The sequence below is a fragment of the Triticum aestivum genome, chromosome 1D, assembly GCF_018294505.1.
Source record: "Triticum aestivum cultivar Chinese Spring chromosome 1D, IWGSC CS RefSeq v2.1, whole genome shotgun sequence".
Lineage (NCBI taxonomy): Eukaryota > Viridiplantae > Streptophyta > Magnoliopsida > Poales > Poaceae > Triticum > Triticum aestivum.
This window is the reverse complement of record NC_057796.1, coordinates 117112405-117134679: the sequence shown is the minus strand read 5'-3', so window position 1 is coordinate 117134679 and position 22275 is coordinate 117112405.

Here is a 22275-nt window from a genome sequence, read left to right as displayed (position 1 = left end):
CGGACTACCACCGGTCCTGAGCCCGGCTGGAGATGAATGCAGTGATCATACACTCGGGCTGGCGGAAGGCCCCGCGGCTCGGTGAAGAGGTCGCCGTGCTGCTGTAGGAGGTGATCCAACAGTGGGTGCTCGGCCTCGGTGGTGGTCGCCGCCAGCTGATGTTGCGGCGTCACCAGTGAGGCGCCCCCAACACCCTCCCACCGGACGCGGCGGCCGAGACGCCAGAAGGTCATCGTCAGGGCGTCGAAGTCCCAGAGGATGGGACCGAGGGTCCGCAGGAAGTCGACGCCAAGGATGAAGTCGAAGCAGCCCAAGTCGATGCCTGCGCACGTGATGGTGAAGTGCTCGTCGCCGATGGTGATGGGCACGTTCCACGCGGAGACGATCGCCGTTGGTCACCGTGACGCGAAGTTGCTCCCCGCCCGTTGGCTGAAGGGCTAAGAGGCGCATGGTAGCCCCGGGCAGGAAGTTATGTGTAGAGCCCGTATCCAAGAGGGCCACCAGGCGCTCGCCGTGTATCATCACCGGCAAGAGCATGGTCCGCTCGTCGCGGATGCCGGCAAGCGCATGGAGCGAGACCACGAGTGTTGTCGCCGGGGCGGCCGCGGGTGCGGCCTCGGCAGCCGCTAGGGGCGGCAGCGCATCGAGCCCGTCGGCCGGGGCGTCCTCCTCGATGTAGTCGGCCGTCTCCAATTAGAAGAGGCGCGGGCAGACATGGCCCGGTGCGTAAGCTCATCGCAGTTATAGCAAAGCCACTAGCGCCAACGCTCTAGCTGCTCCGCCTAAGAGAGACGATGGAAGGGCCGCGTCGCGGCCGGGGTGGTAGTCACTGGAGTGGCCGGGGGTGGCTGGCCCGGCGTAGGGGGCTGCCTGGCATCCTCCTCGAGCCGGGGCTGCCTGCTGCATGGCCTGGGCGCGACACTCGAAGGCGCGGGCGTAATACATGGCCGTCTGGATATCCTGGGGTCCCCGAAGCTCCACGTCCACGCCGAAGTGATCCGAAAGTCCACGGACGAAGAGGTCGACCCGCTACTGCGCCGTCATGCCCGACGCGTGGCATGCCAGGGCCTGGAAACGGTCGGCGAAGTCCTGCACCATGGAGGTGAAGGGAAGGCGGCCGAGCTCCGCCAGGCGGCTCCCGTGGATCGGTGGCCCAAAACGAAGGAGGCAGAGCTCGCGGAAGCGCTCCCAAGGGGGAATGCTGCCCTCGTCCTACTCGAGGGTGTAATACCATGTCTGTGCCGCGCCGCGGAGGTGGTAAGAGGTGAGCCAGGTATGCTCCGATGCTAGGGTGCGCTGCCCGCGAAAGAACTGCTCGCATTGGTTGAGCCAGTTGAGGGTGTCCTCCGTGCCGTCATAAGTGGCGAAGTCAATTTTGGCGAACCGCGGCTGTGTCTGGGTCGGAGCGACGTGGCCGACTGGCTCGGAGGTGCGGAGCAGCAAGGATTGGGGCGCCCGGTCAGGATGGGCGTGGCCCGTGTAGTGACCCGCAGAGCCGGATGGGTCGCCGTACTACAGAGTGGGCGCCGGCGGGTCTCCAGCCGACGTGTAGACGGGCGGCGGTGACGATCCGGGCAGCCAGGCCGGAATTCGGGACGGTGACGGCGGAAAGCGTACTTGCTAGATCAGTATGCCTCCCTGCGTGGCGGACCCGGGCCCCGTGCTGGGCGGCTGCGGGACCGACAGCGACGGCCGTGGCGGGATGGACCCGAGTGGGGTGGGGGGCGCGGCAAGGGCCGGTGCCGTCTACTGCAGCCATTGGGGCGCGACGGCGGGCGGCGGCTGAAGCGGCCAGTGATGGTGTAGAGGCCCGACCGGCGCCGCGGGTGCCGAGTACCACGGCAGGGCGGCTGGCCCGGTCGCGGCGGCTGGCGGCTGATACGTCTCCAATGTATCTATAATTTTTGATTGTTCCATGCTGTTTTATTATCAATCTTGGATGTTTTATAATCATTTTATATCATGTTTTGTACTAACCTATTGACATAGTGCCAAGTGCCAGTTGCTGTTTTTTCCATGTTTTTTACATCGCAGGAAATCAATATCAAGTAGAGTCCAAATGCCACAAAACTCCACGATGATTTTTTATGGACCATAAGGAAGGCAATGGGCCCTGGTTGCACCTGGGGGGTGCCCCGAGGGGGGCACAACCCACCAGGGCGTGCCAGGAGGCCCAGGCGCGCCCTGGTGGGTTGTGCCCACCTCGGGTGCCACCGGACCGCCTCTTTGCTCTATAAATACCACAATATTCCAGAAACCCTAGGGGAGGCATCAAAATATTCATCCAGCCGCCGCAGAGTCTAGAACCACCAGATCCAATCTAGACACCATCACGGAGGGGTTCACCACTTCCATTGGTGCCTCTCCGATGATGCGTGAGTAGTTCTTTGTAGACCTTCGGGTCCGTAGTTAGTAGCTAGATGGCTTTCTCTCTCTCTCTCTCTCTCTCTCTCTCTCTCGCTGAACTCTCAATACAATGGTCTCTTGGAGATCCAAATGATGTAACTCTTTTGCGGTGTGTTTGTTGGGATCTGATGAACTTTGAGTTTATGATCAATCATATCTTTTTATATCCATGAAAGTTATTTTGAGTTTCTTTGATCTCTTATAGGCATGATCTCTTATAGCCTCGTATTTCTTCTCCGATATTTGGGTTTTGTTTGGCCAACTTGATCTATTTGTCTTGCAATGGGAAGAGGTGCCCGGTAGTGGGTTCGATCTTACGGTGTTTGATCCCAGTGACAGAAGGGGAACCGACACGTATGTATCATTGCCACCAAGGATAAAAAAGACGAGATCTATATCTACCGCCATATAGATAAACGGATCTTATCTACATCATGTCTTCGTTCTTATTGCATTACACCGTTTTTCCTTGAACTTAATACACTAGATGCATGCTGGATAGCGGCTAATGTGTGGAGTAATTATAGTAGATGCAGGCAGGAGTCGGTCTACTAATGTTGGACGTGATGCCTATGTAATGATCATTGCCTGGATATCGTCATGAGTATTTGAAGTTCTATCAATTTCCCAACAGTAATTTGTTTACCCACGGTTGTCTATTTTTCTCGAGAGAAGCCAGTAGTGAAACCTACGGCCCCCGGGTCTTCTTCCTCATATATTTGCCTTGCGATCTACTTTTCCTTTGCATTTTTATTCAGATCTATTAAACCCAAAAATACAAAATACCTTGCTGTGTTTTATCTTTATTTATTTTATTTGGCGTTCGATCTATCAATCTACTGCAATTTATCTCACGTCTGCTTGCCAATTTCTGGCGCCGTTACCCGAAAGGGATTGACAACCCCTTTAACACGTCGGGTTGTGAGGTGTTGTTATTTGTGTGCAGGTGTTGTTTAAGTTGTGTTGCTTGGTTCTCCTACTGGTTCGATACCTTGGTTTCATAACTGAGGGAAATACTCCGCCGTCGCTGTGCTACATCATCCCTCCCTCTCCGGGGAAATACTGACGTAGTTCCAGCTACCATCAAGGAGAATTTCTGGCGCCGTTGCCGGGGAGGATCTTCAACATAACCAGGTTCCTAATCACAAATCTCATCCCCTTGCAATTTACATTATTTTCCATTTGCCTCTCGTTTTCCTCTCCCCTACTTCAAAAATTTGTCGTTTTATTCGCCTCTCTTTTTCCGTTCGCTGTTTTCTTGTCAAATCTGTTTTTGTGTGCTTTCTTGTTTGCGTAGTCATGATGCCTCACAGAAAATATTATGATGTTCCTTACCCAAATATTTTGCTTGAAATTGAGAAAAGTACTAAGGAATATATGACTACACAATTTGAGCACAATAAGCATTTTACTGAAGAACTTAAGGAGCACTCCGTTGTGCTGGATGCTATCACAAAACCACTTGATGATATTAGTAGAGAAGTTTGCAATCTCCAATCTAAGTATGCTTTTGCCAAAAGTTTTCTAGGAAAAATATCTGATGCACAAGCTACCTTAATAAATCAAATGGCTGCTAAACCAATCTCGTTAGAGGATAAAAGTGATGAAGATCTTAAAATTATTGGTGTTTCTTCTATTGATTCCTTGTTTAGTAAAGTTAAGAATGATGAAAAAGGGACTGGAGAAGAGTCAACTTTAGGTAGAAGGCGTCCCAATATTTCGGAGGGTGAAAATCTTGTTGAGAAAATTGATGAAAGTGGGTTTGGAGAGGTCAAAACTTTAACTAGTGATGTGCCCACTCTTTTGGATTACAAAGACTTTAATTATGATAGTTGATCTTTGATTGATTGTATTTCTTTGTTGCAATCCATGATTAATTCACCCCATGCTTATGAACAAAATAAAGCTTTTACTAAACATATTGTTGATGCTATGATGAAAGCTTTGGAAGAAAAGTTGGAATTAGATGTTTCAGTTCCTAGAAAATTGCATGATGAATGGGAACCTACTATCAAAGTCAAGATTAATAATTATGAGTGTTTTTCTTTATGTGACTTGGGTGCTAGTGTTTCTACAATTCCAAAATCTTTATGTGATGTGCTTGGTCTTACTAATCTTGAAGAATGTTCTTTGAATTTGCACTTGGCGGATTCTACTATTAAAAAGCCTATGGGAAGAATTAATGATGTTCTTATTCTTGCAAATAGGAATTATGTGCCCATAGATTTTATTGTTCTTGATATTGATTGCAATCCGTCTTGTCCAATTATTCTTGGTAGACCGTTTTTACGCACTATCGGTGCCTTGATTGATATGAAAGAAGGCAATATTAAGTTCCAATTTCCTTTGAGGAAAGGGATGGAACAATTTCCTAGAACAAAAATTAGGCCACCTTATGAATCAATCATGAGGGCATCTTATGGATCTCGAAAGATGACAAAACTTAGATCGTTGGTTTATGCCTAGCTAAGGGCGTAAAACTATAGCGCTTGTTGGGAGGCAATGCTACCTCTTGAGCACTGTGTTGGTTTTCTCTTGAAGAGGAAAGGGTGATGCAGTACAGTAGCGTAAGTATTTCCCTTAGTTTTTGAGAACCAAGGTATCAATCCAGTAGGAGATCACGCACGAGTCCCTCGCACCTACACAAACAAATAAGAACCTCGCAACCAACGCAATAAAGGGGTTGTCAATCCGTCAACGGTCACTTACGAGAGTGAGATCTGATAGATATGATAAGATAATATTTTTGGTATTTTTATGATAAAGAGAAATAAAGATGCAAAGTAAAATAAAAGGCAAAAGAAATAACTAAGTGTTGGAAGATTAATATGATGGAAAATAGACCCGGGGGCCATAGGTTTCACTAGTGGCTTCTCTCAAGAGCATAAGTATTACGGTGGGTGAACAAAATACTGTTGAGAAATTGATAGAATTGAGCATAGTTATGAGAATATCTAGGTATGATCATGTATATAGGCATCACGTCCATGACAAGTAGACCGACTCCTGCCTGCATCTACTACTATTACTCCACACATCGACCGCTATCCAACATGCATCTAGAGTATTAAGTTCATAAGAACAGAGTAACGCTTTAAGCAAGATGACATGATGTAGAGGGATAAATTCATGCAATATGATATAAACCCCATCTTGTTATCCTCGATGGCAACAGTACAATACGTGCCTTGCTTCCCCTGCTGTCACTGGGAAAGGACACCTCAAGATTGAACCCAAAGCTAAGCACTTCTCCCATTGCAAGAAAGATCAATCTAGTAGGCCAAACTAAACCGATAATTCGAAGAGACTTGCAAAGATAACCAATCATACATAAAAGAATTCAGAGGAGATTCAAATATTGTTCATAGATAAACTTGATCATAAACCCACAATTCATCGGTCTCAACAAACACACCGCAAAAGAATATTGCATCGAATAGATCTCCACGAGAATCGTGGAGAACTTTGTATTGAGATCCAAAGAGAGAGAAGAAGCCATCTAGCTAATAACTATGGACCCGAAGGTCTGAGGTAAACTACTCACACATCATCGAAGAGGCTATGGTTTTGATGTAGGAGCCCTCCGTGATCAATGCCCCCCTCCGGAGGAGCGCCGGAAAAGGCCCCAAGATGGGATCTCACGGGTGCAGAAGGTTGCGGCGGTGGAATTAGGTTTTTGGCTCCGTATCTGATAGTTTGGGGGTACGTAGGTATATATAGGAGGAAGAAGTACGTCGGTGGAGCAACATGGGCCCCATGAGGGTGGAGGGCGCGCCCAGGGGGGTAGGTGCGCCCCCCTGCCTCGTGCTCTCCTGGTTGATTTCTTGACGTGGACTCCAAGTCCTCTGGATCACGTTTGTTCGAAAATCACGTTCCCAAAGGTTTCATTTCGTTTGGACTCCGTTTGATATTCTTTTTCTGCGAAACACTGAAATAGGTTAGTCCCAAAAAGAATATAAAAGTGTATAATAAAGCCCATTAACATCCAAAACAGAATATAATATAGCATGGAACAATCAGAAATTATAGATACGTTGGAGACGTATCAAGCAACCAAATGAATAAAATTTATTTTTGCTTTTTTCTTTCTGTTCTTGTGTGTTAACACAGTTATGCTACTTTTATGATTGTGTTTTTTATGTTTCAATTAGTGTTTGTACCAATTAAAGCCTTTAGGATCTTCTTGGGTGATAGTAGTTTGATCTTGCTGAAAAAGACAGAAACTTTGTGCTCACAAAAATAATTTTCATAAATCACACAAAAGAGCTTTTGCTCTGATTATTTTTGCAGAAGATTAATATACAAATTACCTTGGTTGTCCTAATTTGGTAGAATTTTTGGAGTTCCATAAGTATTCGTAAAAGTCAGATTGCTACAGACTGTTCTGTTTTGACAGATTATGTTTCCTTTGTGTTGTGTGCTTATTTTGATGGCTCTATGGTTTTCTCTGATGATTTTTTGCCATAGCAAAGTTGGAATACAGTAGATATAATAAAAAAACAAAATATGAATTGGTTTGATGCAGCAGTTATAGTAATGATTTATTTTTTCTTACACTAACGGATCTCACGAAGGTTTTGTTGACTTTTTGTGTGATTGAAGTTTTCATGTTTAGGGTTATCTTACAATGGATGAAGGAAGGATGTAAGAGCCTAAGCTTGGGGATGCCCCGGCATCCCAAGCTATTATCCAAAAATGAGCAACCAACTAAGCTTGGGGATGCCCCCGAGTGGCATCCCCGCTTTCTTCCAACAACTATCGGTATTTTACTCGAGGCTATATTTTTACTCGTCACATGATATGTGTTTTGCTTGGAGCGTCTTGTATGATATGTGTCTTTGCTTGTTTTATTTTGTGTTTTAAGTCATCAATACTTACTGGACACACCTATTTGAGAGAGCCAAAATTATATCATGACTTGTTAGAATTGCTCTCTGTGCTTCACTTAAATCTTTTATGGGCTAGGACTTGCTCTAGTGCTTCACTTATATCTTTTTGAGCACGGTGTGCTTTGTTATTTTTGAAGAAATGCTCTCTTGCTTCACTTAGATTTATTTGAGAGTTAGTAAATCTTGAAGAAATTCTCTCTTGCTTCACTTAAACTATTTTGAGAGAAAGAAAAATTTGTTATGCTCATGATCTTCACTTATATTTGTTTGAGCTTATGAAAAGCAACACATAAAAATTAGTCCCAAAGTGATAGATATCCAAGAAGGATAAAGCAAAAGAAAATGTCATGGAGATCATTGGACAAAATAAACTTGATTCTTAGTAATAGTTTTGAGATATGATAATGTGATATGTGAGTTATGTTCATGAGTAATTGTGCTCTAGTAAGAATATTGGTGTTAAGGTTTGTGATTCCCTATGCATGCACGAAAGTCAATAATCATGCAATGAAAATTATATCCTACTTGTGGTGCATTATTCGGTGTTAATTATGCTTAATGCTTGCTTATGATATTATTTGTTTCTTGGTTGGTCGCTTCCCAATCTTTTGCTAGCCTTCATTTTGCACTAAGTATGGCCTCCACTTGTGCATCCAAAATCCTTTAAACTAGTTTTGCCACATGAGTCCACAATATCTACCTATATGCGGTATTCTTTTGCCATTCTAAGCAAATTTGCATGTGCCATCTCTAATTTTCAAAATAAACTTCTCTTTTGTGTGTTTGGTTCGCTTGCAGAACGGTAACGGGTGGCTAATATTTTCCATGCTAGATATGTTATTCTCAAGATGAGTGTTTATTCACTTGTCATTGCACGAGAGTAAGGCAAAGGTCTTAGGGATGCCCAGTACCGAAATGCAAACAAATATTTACTTTATGTTATCAAATAATAAATTTTTTGGAAAGTGTTGGTATGGAGGGCACCCGTGGATACGGCTAGGCATGGAAAGTGAAAGAATGGTGGAAAAAGGAACAAACTTTATTTTCTGTTTGGGAACCGCCTATGGCATATCTAGCATGGAAAGTGTTCGGAACTCTAAGTCGTTTTCGTTGGTGGGATGGATACACCTCCCAAAATGTTTTTTATCTCAAATTTTTCGCTTTGAGCTCTGGCACCTCTACAAATCCCTACTTCCCTCCGTGAAGGGCCTTTCTTTTACTTTATGCAATTTTTTATTTTGAAATTTGAGTCTCCATCCTCTCTAATAAAAAGCACCAACTAGGAGGCAATATGATCGTGCTCAAGTATTGGGTGTAGTTAATATTCGAGTGTGCTTCATGAATGGATCAATGCTTGAGCATGATGGGCTAGAGATAACTTATTTTAGCATTGATATTTTGAAAGACATGGTTGCTTGTTGATATGCTTGAGTATCTAAATTATTATGTCAAAACTAGACTATTGCTTTCAATCACTAAAAATCCAAACGTCCATGCTATAAAGAAAAGAATATGATTTGACTTGATGAACAGCACTCCACATCAAAAATTCTGTTTTTATCACTTACCTACTCGAGGACGAGTAGGAGTTAAGCTTGGGGATGCTGATACGTCTCCAACGTATCTATAAGTTTTGATTGTTCCATGTTGTTTTATTATCAATCTTGGATGTTTTATAATCATTTTATAGTCATTTTATATCATTTTTTGATACTAACCTATTGACATAGTGCCAAGTGCCAGTTGTTGTTTTTTCCATTTTTTTACATCGCAGGAAATCAATATCAAACGGAGTCCAAATGCCACGAAACTCCACGATGATTTTTTATGGGCCAGAAGGAAGGCAATGGGCCCTGGTTGCACCTGGGGGGTGCCCCGAGGTGGGCACAACCCACCAGGGCGCGCCCGGAGGCCCAGGCGCGCCCCGGTGGGTTGTGCCCACCTCGGGTGCCCCCCGGACCGCCTCTTTGCTCTATAAATACCACAATATTCCAAAAACCCTAGGGGAGGCGTCAAAATATTCATCCAGCCGCCGCAGAGTCCAGAACCACCAGATCCAATATAGACACCATCACGGAGGGGTTCACCACTTCCATTGGTGCCTCTCCAATAATGCGTGAGTAGTTCTTTGTAGACCTTCGGGTCCGTAGTTAGTAGCTAGATGGCTTTCTCTCTCTCTCGCTGAATTCTCAATACAATGGTCTCTTGCAGATCCATATGATGTAACTCTTTTGCGGTGTGTTTGTTGGGATCTGATGAACTTTGAGTTTATGATCAGTCATATCTTTTTATATCCATGAAAGTTATTTGAGTTTCTTTGATCTCTTATATGCATGATATCTTATAGCCTCGTATTTCTTCTCTGATATTTGGGTTTTGTTTGGCCAACTTGATCTATTTGTCTTGCAATGCGAAGAGGTGCCCGATAGTGGGTTCGATCTTACGGTGCTTGATCCCAGTGACAGAAGGGGAACCGACACGTATGTATCGTTGCCACTAAGGATAAAAAGACGAGATCTATATCTACCGCCATATAGATAAACGGATCTTGTCTACATCATGTCATCTTTCTTATTGCATTACTCAATTTTTTCATGAACTTAATACACTAGATGCATGCTGGATAGCGGTCGATGTGTGGAGTAATAGTAGTAGATGCAGGCAGGAGTCGGTCTGCTAATCTTAGACGTGATGCCTATGTAATGATCATTGCCTGGATATCGTCATGAGTATTTGAAGTTCTATCAATTGCCCAACAGTAATTTGTTTACCGACCATTTGCTATTTTTCTCGAGAGAAGCCACTAGTGAAACCTACAGCCCTCGGGTCTTCCTACTCATATATTTGCCTTGCGATCTACTTTTCCTCTGCATTTTTATTCAGATCTATTAAACCCAAAAATACAAAAATACCCTGTTGCGTTTTATATTTATTTATTTTATTTGGTGTTCGATCTATCAATCTACTACAATATTCTCACATCCGCTTGCCAATTTCTGGCGTCGTTACCCGAAAGGGATTGACAACCCCTTTAACACGTCGGGTTGCGAGGTGTTGTTATTTGTGGCAGGTGTTGTTTACGTTGTGTTGCTTGGTTCTCCTACTGGTTCGATACCTTGGTTTCATAACTGAGGTAAATACTCTACCGTCGCTGTGCTACATCATCCCTCCCTCTCCGGGGAAACACCGACGTAGTTCCAGCTACCATCAGCGGCGCGGGCGGTGGCGGCCCGTAGGGGCCGGCCAGGTAGAGCCGTATCCCCTGGACGGCGGTGAGATCGTTGAGGACCCCGGTGATCTCCGCCGGGGAGTAGACGGCTGCGGCCGGCGCGGAGAAGGGCGGTGACTGGCCGGTGGAGGCCCCTGCGGTGGAGCCAAGCGGCGCGGTGGGGAGAGCCAGCGGCGCGATGGAGAGGTCGATCGGCGCAGTGGAAAGGGTTGATGATGCGGCGGTGGTGGACATCGGTGAGGTGGACAGCAGCGGGGTGGGTGGTGGTGCAGACATGATCGGACCCAAGCTACCTGATACCAAATTGGTAGGAGCTAGGACCCTACCGGGTCTAGGGCGGAGGTTGTAGGGGAAGGAGGGTGCTGGACGTGGCGGAGCTCGCGGTCGCCGGCGGCAGGGCGCCGTCATGCGCGAGGGAGGAGGCGGCGACGCAAGGAGCAGGAGGCGGCTAGGGTTAGGGTCCGGCTCCTCTGGGAGCCGGACAATAGAATTATTCTTATTGCTTAATTCTTAAAGAGTCTTACAATTAGTATATATAACCACGATGAAAATAAAATAGATAACTTGCGGGCTAAGCCCCTAACTATACCTGCCCAGTGGGCCTCCTACGGGCATAAGTCTGCCGGGTCATAACAGAAGGTCACACCCTGATCAAATTTACAAAGATTGTGGAGGGCTACATGGATGCCTCCTTCCGTCACAAACCATAAGTTGCCGATAGACCTAGGCTTCTATTTTTTTTGTGACATATATGCTTGCCTCCTTCCGTCGCAAAACCATAAGTAAGACGCAATTTCCTATGACCAAGCTGTCTAAGTGGACTCCAGGGAATATATATGTTGATACAAGAAGTATGAATTAAGGCTTGGCTGATCAAAAGGATGCTCCTATATGTTTAGGTAGCGCTCTGCAACTCTGACCGCTTAATTGGCTGATCGTGGGTGTTTTTTGGAGGGTCATTATGGTGTTTCGGCAGTGCCATTAAAGCTCTATTCTTGTGATCTTTTTTTCGCAACTGGTATTGTTCCTCATTGGCTTGTCCACCTTGAGTTTTCCTTGCATACCTCTCATACATGGTTCCTGATTTCTTGTGTTAGTTTCTTCTATAGTACTTCCTCCGCCTGGGGTTTTCCATTGAAAAATGTTTAGCCTGAGGCATTTTGATGTAGTGGGTCCAGTGAACTGCCAGCCTGATGATTAGCCTAAGAACAGAGATCTGAATCCAATTCTCCGTTGGAACCCACTTGGCCGCTGTGCTTGATGCCTTTCTTTCTTGGCTGGGTTTCTCTCAGGAGTAAATGACAAAGCCCCAACATGCATGTTGGCTTGCTCACACACACACATGTGCGCACACAGCATGCTAAATGGGCTCTGGGAATGGATGTGTAGAAGCAAAAGTTATGAAGGCTTTGGCAGATCAGATGACTGCCCCCATTAGATTCATGATATACTTGTGTAAGGAGTATAGAGTAGTAGTATCTTAATTTGCTTGATGAAACAACAGTTGTATCTTAATTTGCTTGATGAAACAGCAGTAGTATCTTAATTTTCTTGATGAAATGTTCTATTCAATTTCGCCCACCAACATTCATATACAAACCCTGTATCCGAACTGTTCCCCAGCTTATCCTCATTGTTACAATCAAATGGAGGAAGCCATTCACCCAACTATTATGCATGGAAATTTCAAAGAATTAGGGATCCTACACTTCTATATCTGCACAAGACTTATTATTAGCCTCATGTATCTACTATGATCATGCCTTCCTCTATGTATGCCAGATTTTTTTCCGACAAAGAGAGTATATTAATATCGCAGAGATACCAATTACACCCAGACTCTTCAACATCGAAATGTCATAAAAACATTGCGGGTGCACACAGCCAAAAGACAAAAAAGAAGAAGAAATAAAATAAAGATCCCACTACAATGATCAATTCCTTGTAGCTGCAGCATGAACCACCACCAAGACAACACCCGAAGTTCAAGTTCTCCATAAGCGATGCCTCCAAGAAGGAAGCAGTGCACAAGCGCAGTCATCGCCCGATCGTAGATCTTAGGTTTTCACCTTGGAGAAAATCAGCGCTCTCAAATAATGCCTTCAACAAGGACACTGCCAGACACAACCAATTAAGGGCAGAGTTTGGGTTTCACCTTGAAAGATAAGACTCTGTACTCTGCCTGTGTAGTCGTCCCCACTTGATGATGCTGCTTCTACGAGTCACAAATCACCTAACAAAGTCCTCATCGCCTTGAAGACTCGATCCGCCATTAATAGGCCTCAGACCTCAACCACCATAACATTCTTCGCCACTATTTTCACAATGGAAATCAAAATACCGGCATGTCCCATAATGTCAACAAACAACGAAGCTTCGCCTTCGCGTCACACCCTCCTGAAGCCACTCGGGCTGAAATAGGGGTGCACACGACCAAATCCCATCCGATCCAGTAATCTACAGGCGTCAAGCACCCAATGAAGATCTCCGGCGAATCATTCCGAAACTCGTCAATTGCCAGATCAAAGAGGGTCGGCATCTAGCAGAACACCATCTTGGATCAAGAAGAATGCTAGGAACATGTACCTTGGACAAGCAAACTAGCAGGCCCCCATGCCGTCGTGCAGCACGTCAGAGAAGAAGGCAACCGCGGCCATTCGGCCCACGCCAGGCCATGGCCAGATCGAGGCGAGCCAGGACGACGCACCAGGAGCCCGCGCCCCGGGGCGAGACCAACCGCGCCAGCAGCTGGCCGGGGAAGAGACCGTCGGCGAGCCGCCGAGGGAGGCCGTGCCGCCGCCAGGAACGGATCTGAGAGGGCAGGGGCGATGGGAGAGAGTGGGAGAACGACCCCGCCACCGCCATCCCATGGCCCGGCACCCTCTAGCGGCGGCGACGCGGAGGTGGGCGGGACGAGTGGTACCGAGCCCGACGGTGGTTGGATTCCCCCGAGTCACCCAGGTCAGGCAACTCGGGGTCCTGGGGTTTCCGCCTCTATGTATGCCAGATAAACTAATTTATATATGTAACTGAATGCATTTTGTGTGGAAACTTTATTCAGCATTATGATACAAGTTTTACAACACGCTGAGATCATATCCATTACCATCTCAGTTTCCTATTTGCCAGTCCACAAACTTTATTCAGCGGTATGATACAAGTTTTACAACACGCTAAAATCATATCCATTACCATCTCAGTTTCCTATCTGCTAGCCCACAAACTTTATTCAGCGGTATGATACAAGTTTTACAACGCGCTAAAATCATATCCATTACCATCTCAATTTCCTATAGCCTATCATTTGGCGGGCAAGCCACCCCCCTAATCTAGTGCATACAAGGGGGGCTCAAGTTTGAGGCGGATGCGAACATGGAAAGAGGGGTTTCAGGGTGGGGAGAGGCACATTGGAGCTGTGGGACGACATGGGCCATATGGCCTCAGAGAAGATGTCCATAGCGGCTGTGGGAGCGGAAGCAAAGATCATAGAGGAAAGGGATTGGGTTAGGTATCTGATGCCATGTAGAAAGTGAGAACAAGAGATTCAAACTGTTGTGTGTATGGATCAATCGTTGTACACTTAAACAAACACAGCACAATCTCAACTATAGCCCGCAGCTAAACAATTCAAAAAAAACTCCTATACAAGTGTGAAGGGCTGAAGAGATAAGTCAGTTACAACAGAAGGGAATCATGTGTGTGTCACGGCTGATACTACACCAGCCTCCAGTCCAGAGCCCACCAGCAACACCGGGCGGCCCAAGAGAAGTAAGAAGCCCAACAAGCTTTTCGACCCATCGACCTGGGAGCTGTAAGCGGACTGTTAAGTAGCCCACGGTGGAGTGGAGCGGGGTACGTAATTGTAATAGACTGAATCCACTCCTCTTCCCCTTCCTCTGTTTCACTGTATCCCCTTCCTCCTACCTCCCGATCCCCTTTCTCCCTCACAAACCCTAGCAAGATCCGCCTGTAATTCTCCATGTTTGCTTGAATCGAGTAAGAGGGTCGTGACATATGGTATCAGAGCTTCCGGAATACCTACAGAAACCCACCCATACCACCAGGCAACAGAGGCAGGCGGGAGAGATGGAGCAGAGGGTGGAGGAGTTGTCGATGATAACCCGCAAGTATAGGGGATCGCAACAGTTTTCGAGGGTAGAGTATTCAACCCAAATTTATTGATTTGACACAAGGGGAGCCAAAGAATATTCTCAAGTATTAGCAGTTGAGTTGTCAATTCAACCACACCTGGAAAACTTAATATCTGCAGCAAAGTATTTAGTAGCAAAGTAGTATGGAAGTAACAGTAACGGTGGTAAAAGTAACAGTAGCAGTTTTGTAGTAATTGTAACAGTGGCAACGGAAAAGTAACTAAGCAAAGATCAATATGTGAAAAGCTCGTAGGCATTGGATCAATGATGGATAATTATGTCAGATGCGACTCCTCATGCAACAGTTATAACATAGGGCGACACAGAACTAGCTCCAGTTCATCAATGTAATGTAGGCATGTATTCCGAATATAGTCATACATGCTTATGGAAAAGAACTTGCATGACATCTTTTGTCCTACCCTCCCGTGGCAGCGGGGTCCTATTGGAAACTAGGGGATATTAAGGCCTCCTTTTAATAGAGTACCGGACCAAAGCATTAACACTTAGTGAATACATGAACTCCTCAAACTACGGTCATCACCCGGAGTGGTCCCGATTATTGTCACTTCGGGGTTACCAGATCATAACACATAGTAGGTGACTATTGATTTGCAGAATAGGATCAAGAACTCACATATATTCATGAAAACATAATAGGTTCAGATTTGAAATCATGGCACTCGGGCCCTAGTGACAAGCATTAAGCATAGCATAGTCATAGCAACATCAATCTCAGAACATAATGGATACTAGGGATCAAACCCTACCAAAACTAACTCGATCTCAGAACATCATCCAACCCATCACCGTCCAGCAAGCCTATGATGGAATTACTCACCCACGGCGGTGAGCATCATGAAATTGGTGATGGAGGAAGGTTGATGATGACGACGGCGACAGATTCCCCTCTCCGGAGCCCCGAATGGACTCCAGATCAGCCCAGCCCTCCCGATAGAGATTAGGGCTTGGCGGCGGCTCCGTTTCGTAAAACATGATGAATCCTTCTCTCTGATTTTTTCTCCCCGAACGTGAATATATAGAGTTGGAGTTGACATCGGTGGAGCCTCAGGGGGCCCACGAGGTAGGGGGCGCGCCATCCACCCTCGTGGACAGGGTGTGGGCCCCTTGGTGTTGATTCTTTCGCCAGTATTTTTATTTATTCCAGAAATATTCTCCGTGAAGTTTCAGGTCATTCCGAGAACTTTTATTTCTGCAAAAAAATAACACCATGGCAATTCTGCTGAAAACTGCGTCAGTCCGGATTAGTTCCATTCAAATCATGCAAGTTAGAGTCCAAAACAAGGGTAAAAGTGTTTGGAAAAGTAGATACGATGGAGACGTATCAACTCCCCCAAGTTTAAACCTTTGCTTGTCCTCAAACAATTCAGTTGAAAAATTGAAAGTGATAAAGAAAAACTTTCACAAACTCTGTTTGCTCTTGTTGTTGTAAATATGTAAAGCCAGCATTCAAGTTTTCAGCAAAGATTATGAACTAACCATATTCACAATAACATTTAGGTCCCATGTTTACTCATATCAATGGCATAATCAACTAGCCAGCAATAATAATAAATCTCGGATGACAACACTTTCTCAAAACAATCATAATATGATATAACAAGATGGTATCTCGCTAGCCCTTTCCGAGACCACAAAACATAAATACAGAGCACCTCTGAAGATCAAGGACTGACTAAACAGTGTAATTCATGGTAAAAGAGATCCAGTCATAGTTATACTAAATGTAAATTAATAGTAATGCATGCAAATGACAGCGGTGCTCTCCATCTGGTGCTTTTTAATAAGAGGATGATGACTCAACATAAAAGTAAATAGATAGGCCCTTCACAGAGGGAAGCAGGGATTTGTTCAGGTGCCAGAGCTCGGGTTTTGAAATAGAGATAAATAATATTTTGAGTGGCATACTTTCATTGTCAACATAACAACCGAGAGCTCTCGATATCTTCCATGCTACACACATTATAGGCGGTTCCCAAACATAATGGTAAAGTTTATACTCCCCCACCACCAACAAGCATCAATCCATGGCTTGCCCGAAACAACGGGTGCCTCCAACTAACAACAGTCCTGGGGGAGTTTTGTTTGTCGTTATTTTGATTCGATTCGAGCATGGGACTGGGCATCCCAGTTACCGGCCATTTTCTCGTGAATGAGGAGCGGAGTCCACTCCTTGTGAGAATAACCCACCTAGCATGGAAGATACAGACAACCCTAGTTGATACATGAGCTATTCGAGTATACAAAACAGAATTTCATTTGAAGGTTTAGAGTTTGGCACATACAAATTTACTTAGAAAGGCAGGTAGATACCTGTCGATGTACAAAAAGAGGGGTGCGTTTTTGTACCCCTATACCTGTGCACGGGTAGTCGGAGCCACGCCTACGGTCACGCCAAGCAGAACAGGGGAGGTGAGCCAAGGTAAGACCGAAGCCCAAGATAATCAGAGCAACGCCCAGGCCAAGACCACGAAGAGCAGAGGGACGAAGCAGGTTCCCTCGGCAAGACCCTTGCCGGGGCAGCCTTAGCAGCCCCGGCAAGACCCTTGCCGGGGCAGCTCGCCCCACACCAACAGAGCGAGCCACCCTTGAGCCCACGGTCCCCAACGCCATCATCGACGTGGAGCCAGGGCTCGGGAAGGCACTTCTGTGATGGCATGCAGATCTTTGTGAAGACATATTCAAGATCAGATGAGGATTAGAAGACGACGATTCTCGGCAAGATCCTTGCCGAGGAAGGCCACCAAACCCCCGGCAAGGTCCTTGCCGGGGACGATAACGCGCCGCGGCAAGACCCTTGCCGGGCCACACGGCAAGACCCTTGCCGGGCCACCCGGCAAGGCCCTCGCCAAGGACGCCGGCAGGGCCACCGCCAGGCCCACGCCAACCAAGCTTCCACCACCGTTCACATGCAGCTGCCAGCCCAACCAGCTGGGCAGGCACCTGCGTGGCAACATGCAGCTCCCAAGCCAACTCAGCGAGCGCCTGCGTGGCAGCATGCAGATCTTCGTGAAGGCTCCACCACCGCGCCACCTCAGCTGCCCGCCTGCCTACATGGCGCCGCACGCATCGCTGGCCATGGCACGTGTCAAAGCGAGGAGGAGCGGCGCCGGACGGGACGGGCCTTGCCCCCGTCCCCAATAAAGCAACGGGACACCTAAGCTACGCATTTAAATGCGTCTTGTCCTGTAATATGAGCGATAAGCTCTGGGCACTGTACGCCTTTCCACCTCCTATGTGCCACTGTGGCAGCCCCTTCCAACTATAAAAGGAGGCCCATGGCATACTGGAGAAGGATTCGGCTCTTTCGAACCATGCACTGACCACAGCTAGTTCGAGAGCTCAAGAACTCTCTAAAATACACCCACCAAAGCAGGACTAGGGTTTTATGCATCCTCGCGGCCCGAACCTGGGTAAACGATCCTTGTGCTGTCTACTAGCCCTGCTCTTCTCGCAACCCCGCGCCCCGGCAACCGTAGTAGGGATTCTCGTGATCCCATAGGTGTCATTTCACACCGACATCTTTGGCGCGCCAGGTAGGGGGCGCAATTATGAGAATCTGGTCTAGTAGTTAGCCCAGCAGTTCTTCGTCGCCATGGCTCCTGAGAAGAAGGCGGCTGGAGGAACGACGCCGGCTCGGCAACAGAAAAGCTAAGTCATTCAGAGCTTCGAGTTATTTCCTCCTATACATAAGGTTATCGTCCTCGGAGATCTCGCCTATGTATGAGAAACCTGCACGCAAAGGGGCCCTCCCGCAATTGGCAACGCCCTTTGTTCTGTTTCGAGTCTGCTCAACAGCTCAAAGCGGCTGCGTCGAGAGTGGCGGGGTAGCCTTCCGCACCTGGCAACACTCCTGACTCTGACCCGAGTCAAGCTCGACAGTTCGGGCGGCCGCGCTAAGGGCGGCAAGGTGGTTCGCCCGGCAGCAGGCACACCCGGTAGGCCAATGGGGATCCGTCCCCAAGACGCCGCCCTGGGTTTACGCGCTGGCGAGCCTACCTAGTAACGTAGGGAGGATATACAAAGGAAAATCAAACAGGAAAATAACGTGCATAATACTGAAAGTGCTGCAGAGTTATATTACATCAAATTGTTGCTGCGGTTCTAACTAGAGATAGCGATTGTCTTGGTTGTGAACCTGCAGCGGCGATAAAGAGAGGGATGCCTAATCCCGACGCTGGCCCTCCACCCTCTGAATTCCGCCGACTCGACTGATGATGGGCTTGATGCGCTCCCTGAGCGGCGCGAGGTCAGTACCCTCCGGCAAGCTCTCCAGCGCGGCGTCAAAGTCGAGGTCGGGGTACCAGCGCGCCACCTTGGTGAGAACCTTGGTCATGGCACCTTGGCAAAACCTCCGGGAATCGTCGGCCAGTGAGGCCGCCCAGTTGGCGTGAAGCCGCTCCAGAGCGCCGACGACCTTTTCAAAGAACATGGTCAGGCTACAATTGGCGCTCACGCTCCGCTCCGGGACATACCTCACGTCCGGCATCCCCATGATGGCCAGCTGCGCGGCGGCCTGGTTGGCGACGGTGGCGAGGCGATCGAGCCAACGGTTCTCGCCCGCCACGTGATCCGCGAAGTTGAGGCCCTCGTTCTCCCGCAACTGATTCTCGGCCTCCAGCTCCTTGGCCAGGGTCCCCTCTCGGGTTTTGGCCTCCTCCAGCACCTTCTCGAGACCCTCCAGCTTCAGCTTTAGGTCTTTGATGGAGTTGTTGGCCTCGGAGAGCTCCCCAGCCTTGCTGACGACCACGCCCTGTGCCTCTGTCAGGGCACTGTTAAGCGTGTCCCTCTCCTGGGACAGCTTCAGGGCCTGCTCCTTCAGCCCATCGCACTCCGCATCCAGCTCCTCCACCTTGCCGGCGTGAACCTGGGCCTGGGCATTGAGTGCCTCTTCGTGCCTCTGCCCCAGCTCACTGGTCTGTTGCAAGACAAGCTTCTCCACCTCTGCATCCTTGTCGCGAAGCATGGCGGCAAGCTTTCCCTCGCGTGCAGCGAGGTCCTCCTCCTGAGAGTTCAGCGCGGCCTCGTGCTGGGTCCGGGCGGCTTCGGCGACCGCAGCCAAGTTCCTCGCCGTCTCTTGAGCTTTCTCGACGTTGGCGAGCTTCATGGTGAGCTCCACGTCGCGCTTGGCCAGCTCGCCCTGGGCGGCCTTGAGCTCCCTGTGGGCCTCACGGAACCAGTCCTGCGTCTCGGCAATGCGCTCCTAGAGGCCCGCCTCCGCCTTCTCCACCACCGCCGTCCTGGACTTAGCCTTGTCCCGGCGGGCGCGGTGGAGCGCCTGGAGCTTCCGGAAGCTGGCGCCCATGGCGTGGAGGAGCCGCTCTTCCTGCGAACCGTCGCCGGCAACGATCGGCTCGTCGACGACTTCAAGCCCGGCAGCGGCAAGCACTTTGTCATCAAACACCTCCCCCTCAACGGGTGTCCTGGTGCTCGACGCGCCTGAAAGGTGGACGAACAAGTTGTCGCTCACCTTCAGGTACTTGCCGGAGCCGGAAGCAGCAGAAGAGGAAGGCTGGTCGCCAGCCACCTCCTCCTCCTCCTCGGCAGCGGCCCCGCCGGCCTCTTCGGCAGTCCCCTTGTCGGCCTCCTCAGCGGCAGCCTTGCCGGCCTCCCCGGCAGGCCCCTTGGCGGCATCCTCGGCAGCGCCCCTGGCGGCCTCCTCGGCAGTGACCTTCTCGGCGTCCGCCTCGGCGGCCTTGGCGACGCCCTCGATGATGGTGTCCACGTCCTCTGGGTTCACCGAGGAGGAATCTGGACGCCGAAGAAGGGGGTGAGGCGAGGCCAGGACCAAGGGCCAGAAGGAAAAAGAAGCAGGGACGAATTGCGAACGACTTACCTGTGCCAGTACCCGGCTGGGAAACGGAAGTCTCCTCCCAGCCAACATTCGGCGTCGAGGCAAAGCCGCGGCGCCCAAGTTCTCCTCCTCCTCATCCATGTGTGTGGGCCCAGTGCCTGGCGCCCTTGCCGGGGACGCCCCTCGGGGCGGCGTGGTCGATGGGGGCGGCGTGTTGGGAGTAGCCCTCTGTGGCTCCTCCTGCTGCTGCTCTCCTCCTGCATACCTGGCAAGGTCAGCACAAAAGTGTCGTGCCCCAAACACATGTCGACAGGGGGGAGAGTGATGAACTTGAGCTGGGGGCTATACCGGGGGCTGTTGTCCGGGCTGCTCAACACTACGAGTGGCGCCCCCGAAGTACCAACTGGGGGCTGGCCACCCGCCGAGACCTTGGCCCTCTTCACTCTCTGGGCCAGCGTCTCCACGTCCCTGCGAAGATGAAGACAAGTCAAGACGAGCAACACAGATTGAGGAGACAGAGATAACAAAAAGGAACCAGAAACTTACTCGTCGTCCGCCTCCTCCTCTACTGTTTTCCTCTTCCTCCTCGAGTTGAGGGATCCATAGTCGAAAGTAACCTCCGTATCGACATCCGCCGGAGGAGGAGAAGGAGGTGGTGTTTGGGCACGCGTGGACGAACAAGGAGCGGATGTCTTCTTCTTCACCGCGGCCTTCGCCGGCTTCTTTGCCGTTGCGGCCCTCGTGTGGCGCCCGGACCCCTCCAAGGTCAGCTGTGGCCGCGCAGCCCTGCCGGGCCGGACCGGCTCGCCGTGTTGGAAATATGCCCTAGAGGCAATAATAAAATGGTTATTATTATATTTCCTTGTTCATGATAATTGTCTATTGTTCATGCTATAATTGTATTAACTGGAAACCGTAATACATGTGTGAATATATAGACCACAACATGTCCCTAGTAAGCCTCTAGTTGACTAGCTCGTTGATCAATAGATGGTTATGGTTTCCTGACCATGGACATTGGATGTCATTGATAACGGGATCACATCATTAGGAGAATGATGTGATGGACAAGACCCAATCCTAAGCATAGCACAAGATCGTGTAGTTCGTTTGCTAAGAGCTTTTCTAATGTCAAGTATCGGTTCCTTAGACCATGAGATTGTGCAACTCCCGGATACTGTAGGAATGCTTTGGGTGTACCAAACATCACAACGTAACTGGGTGGCTATAAAGGTGCACTACAGGTATCTCCAAAAGTGTCTGTTGGGTTGGCACGAATCGAGACTGGGATTTGTCACTCCGTATGACGGAGAGGTATCTCTGGGCCCACTCGGTAATGCATCATCATAATGAGCTCAATGTGACTAATGAGTTAGCCACGGGATCATGCGTTACGGAACGAGTAAAGAGACTTGCCGGTAACGAGATTGAACGAGGTATTGGGATACCTACGATTGAATCTCAGGCAGGTAACATACCGATAGACAAAGGGAATTGTATACGGGATTGATTGAATCCCCGACATCGTGGTTCATCCGATGAGATCATCGTGGAACATGTGGGAGCCAATATGGGTATCCAGATCCCGCTATTGGTTATTGGCCGGAGAGGTGTCTCGGTCATGTCTGCATGGTTCCCGAACCCGTAGGGTCTACACACTTAAGGTTCGGTGACGCTAGAGTTGTTATGGGAAATAGTATGTGGTTACCGAAGGTTGTTCGGAGTCCTGGATGAGACCCCGGACATGACGAGGAGCTCCGGAATGGTCCGGAGGTGAAGATCGGT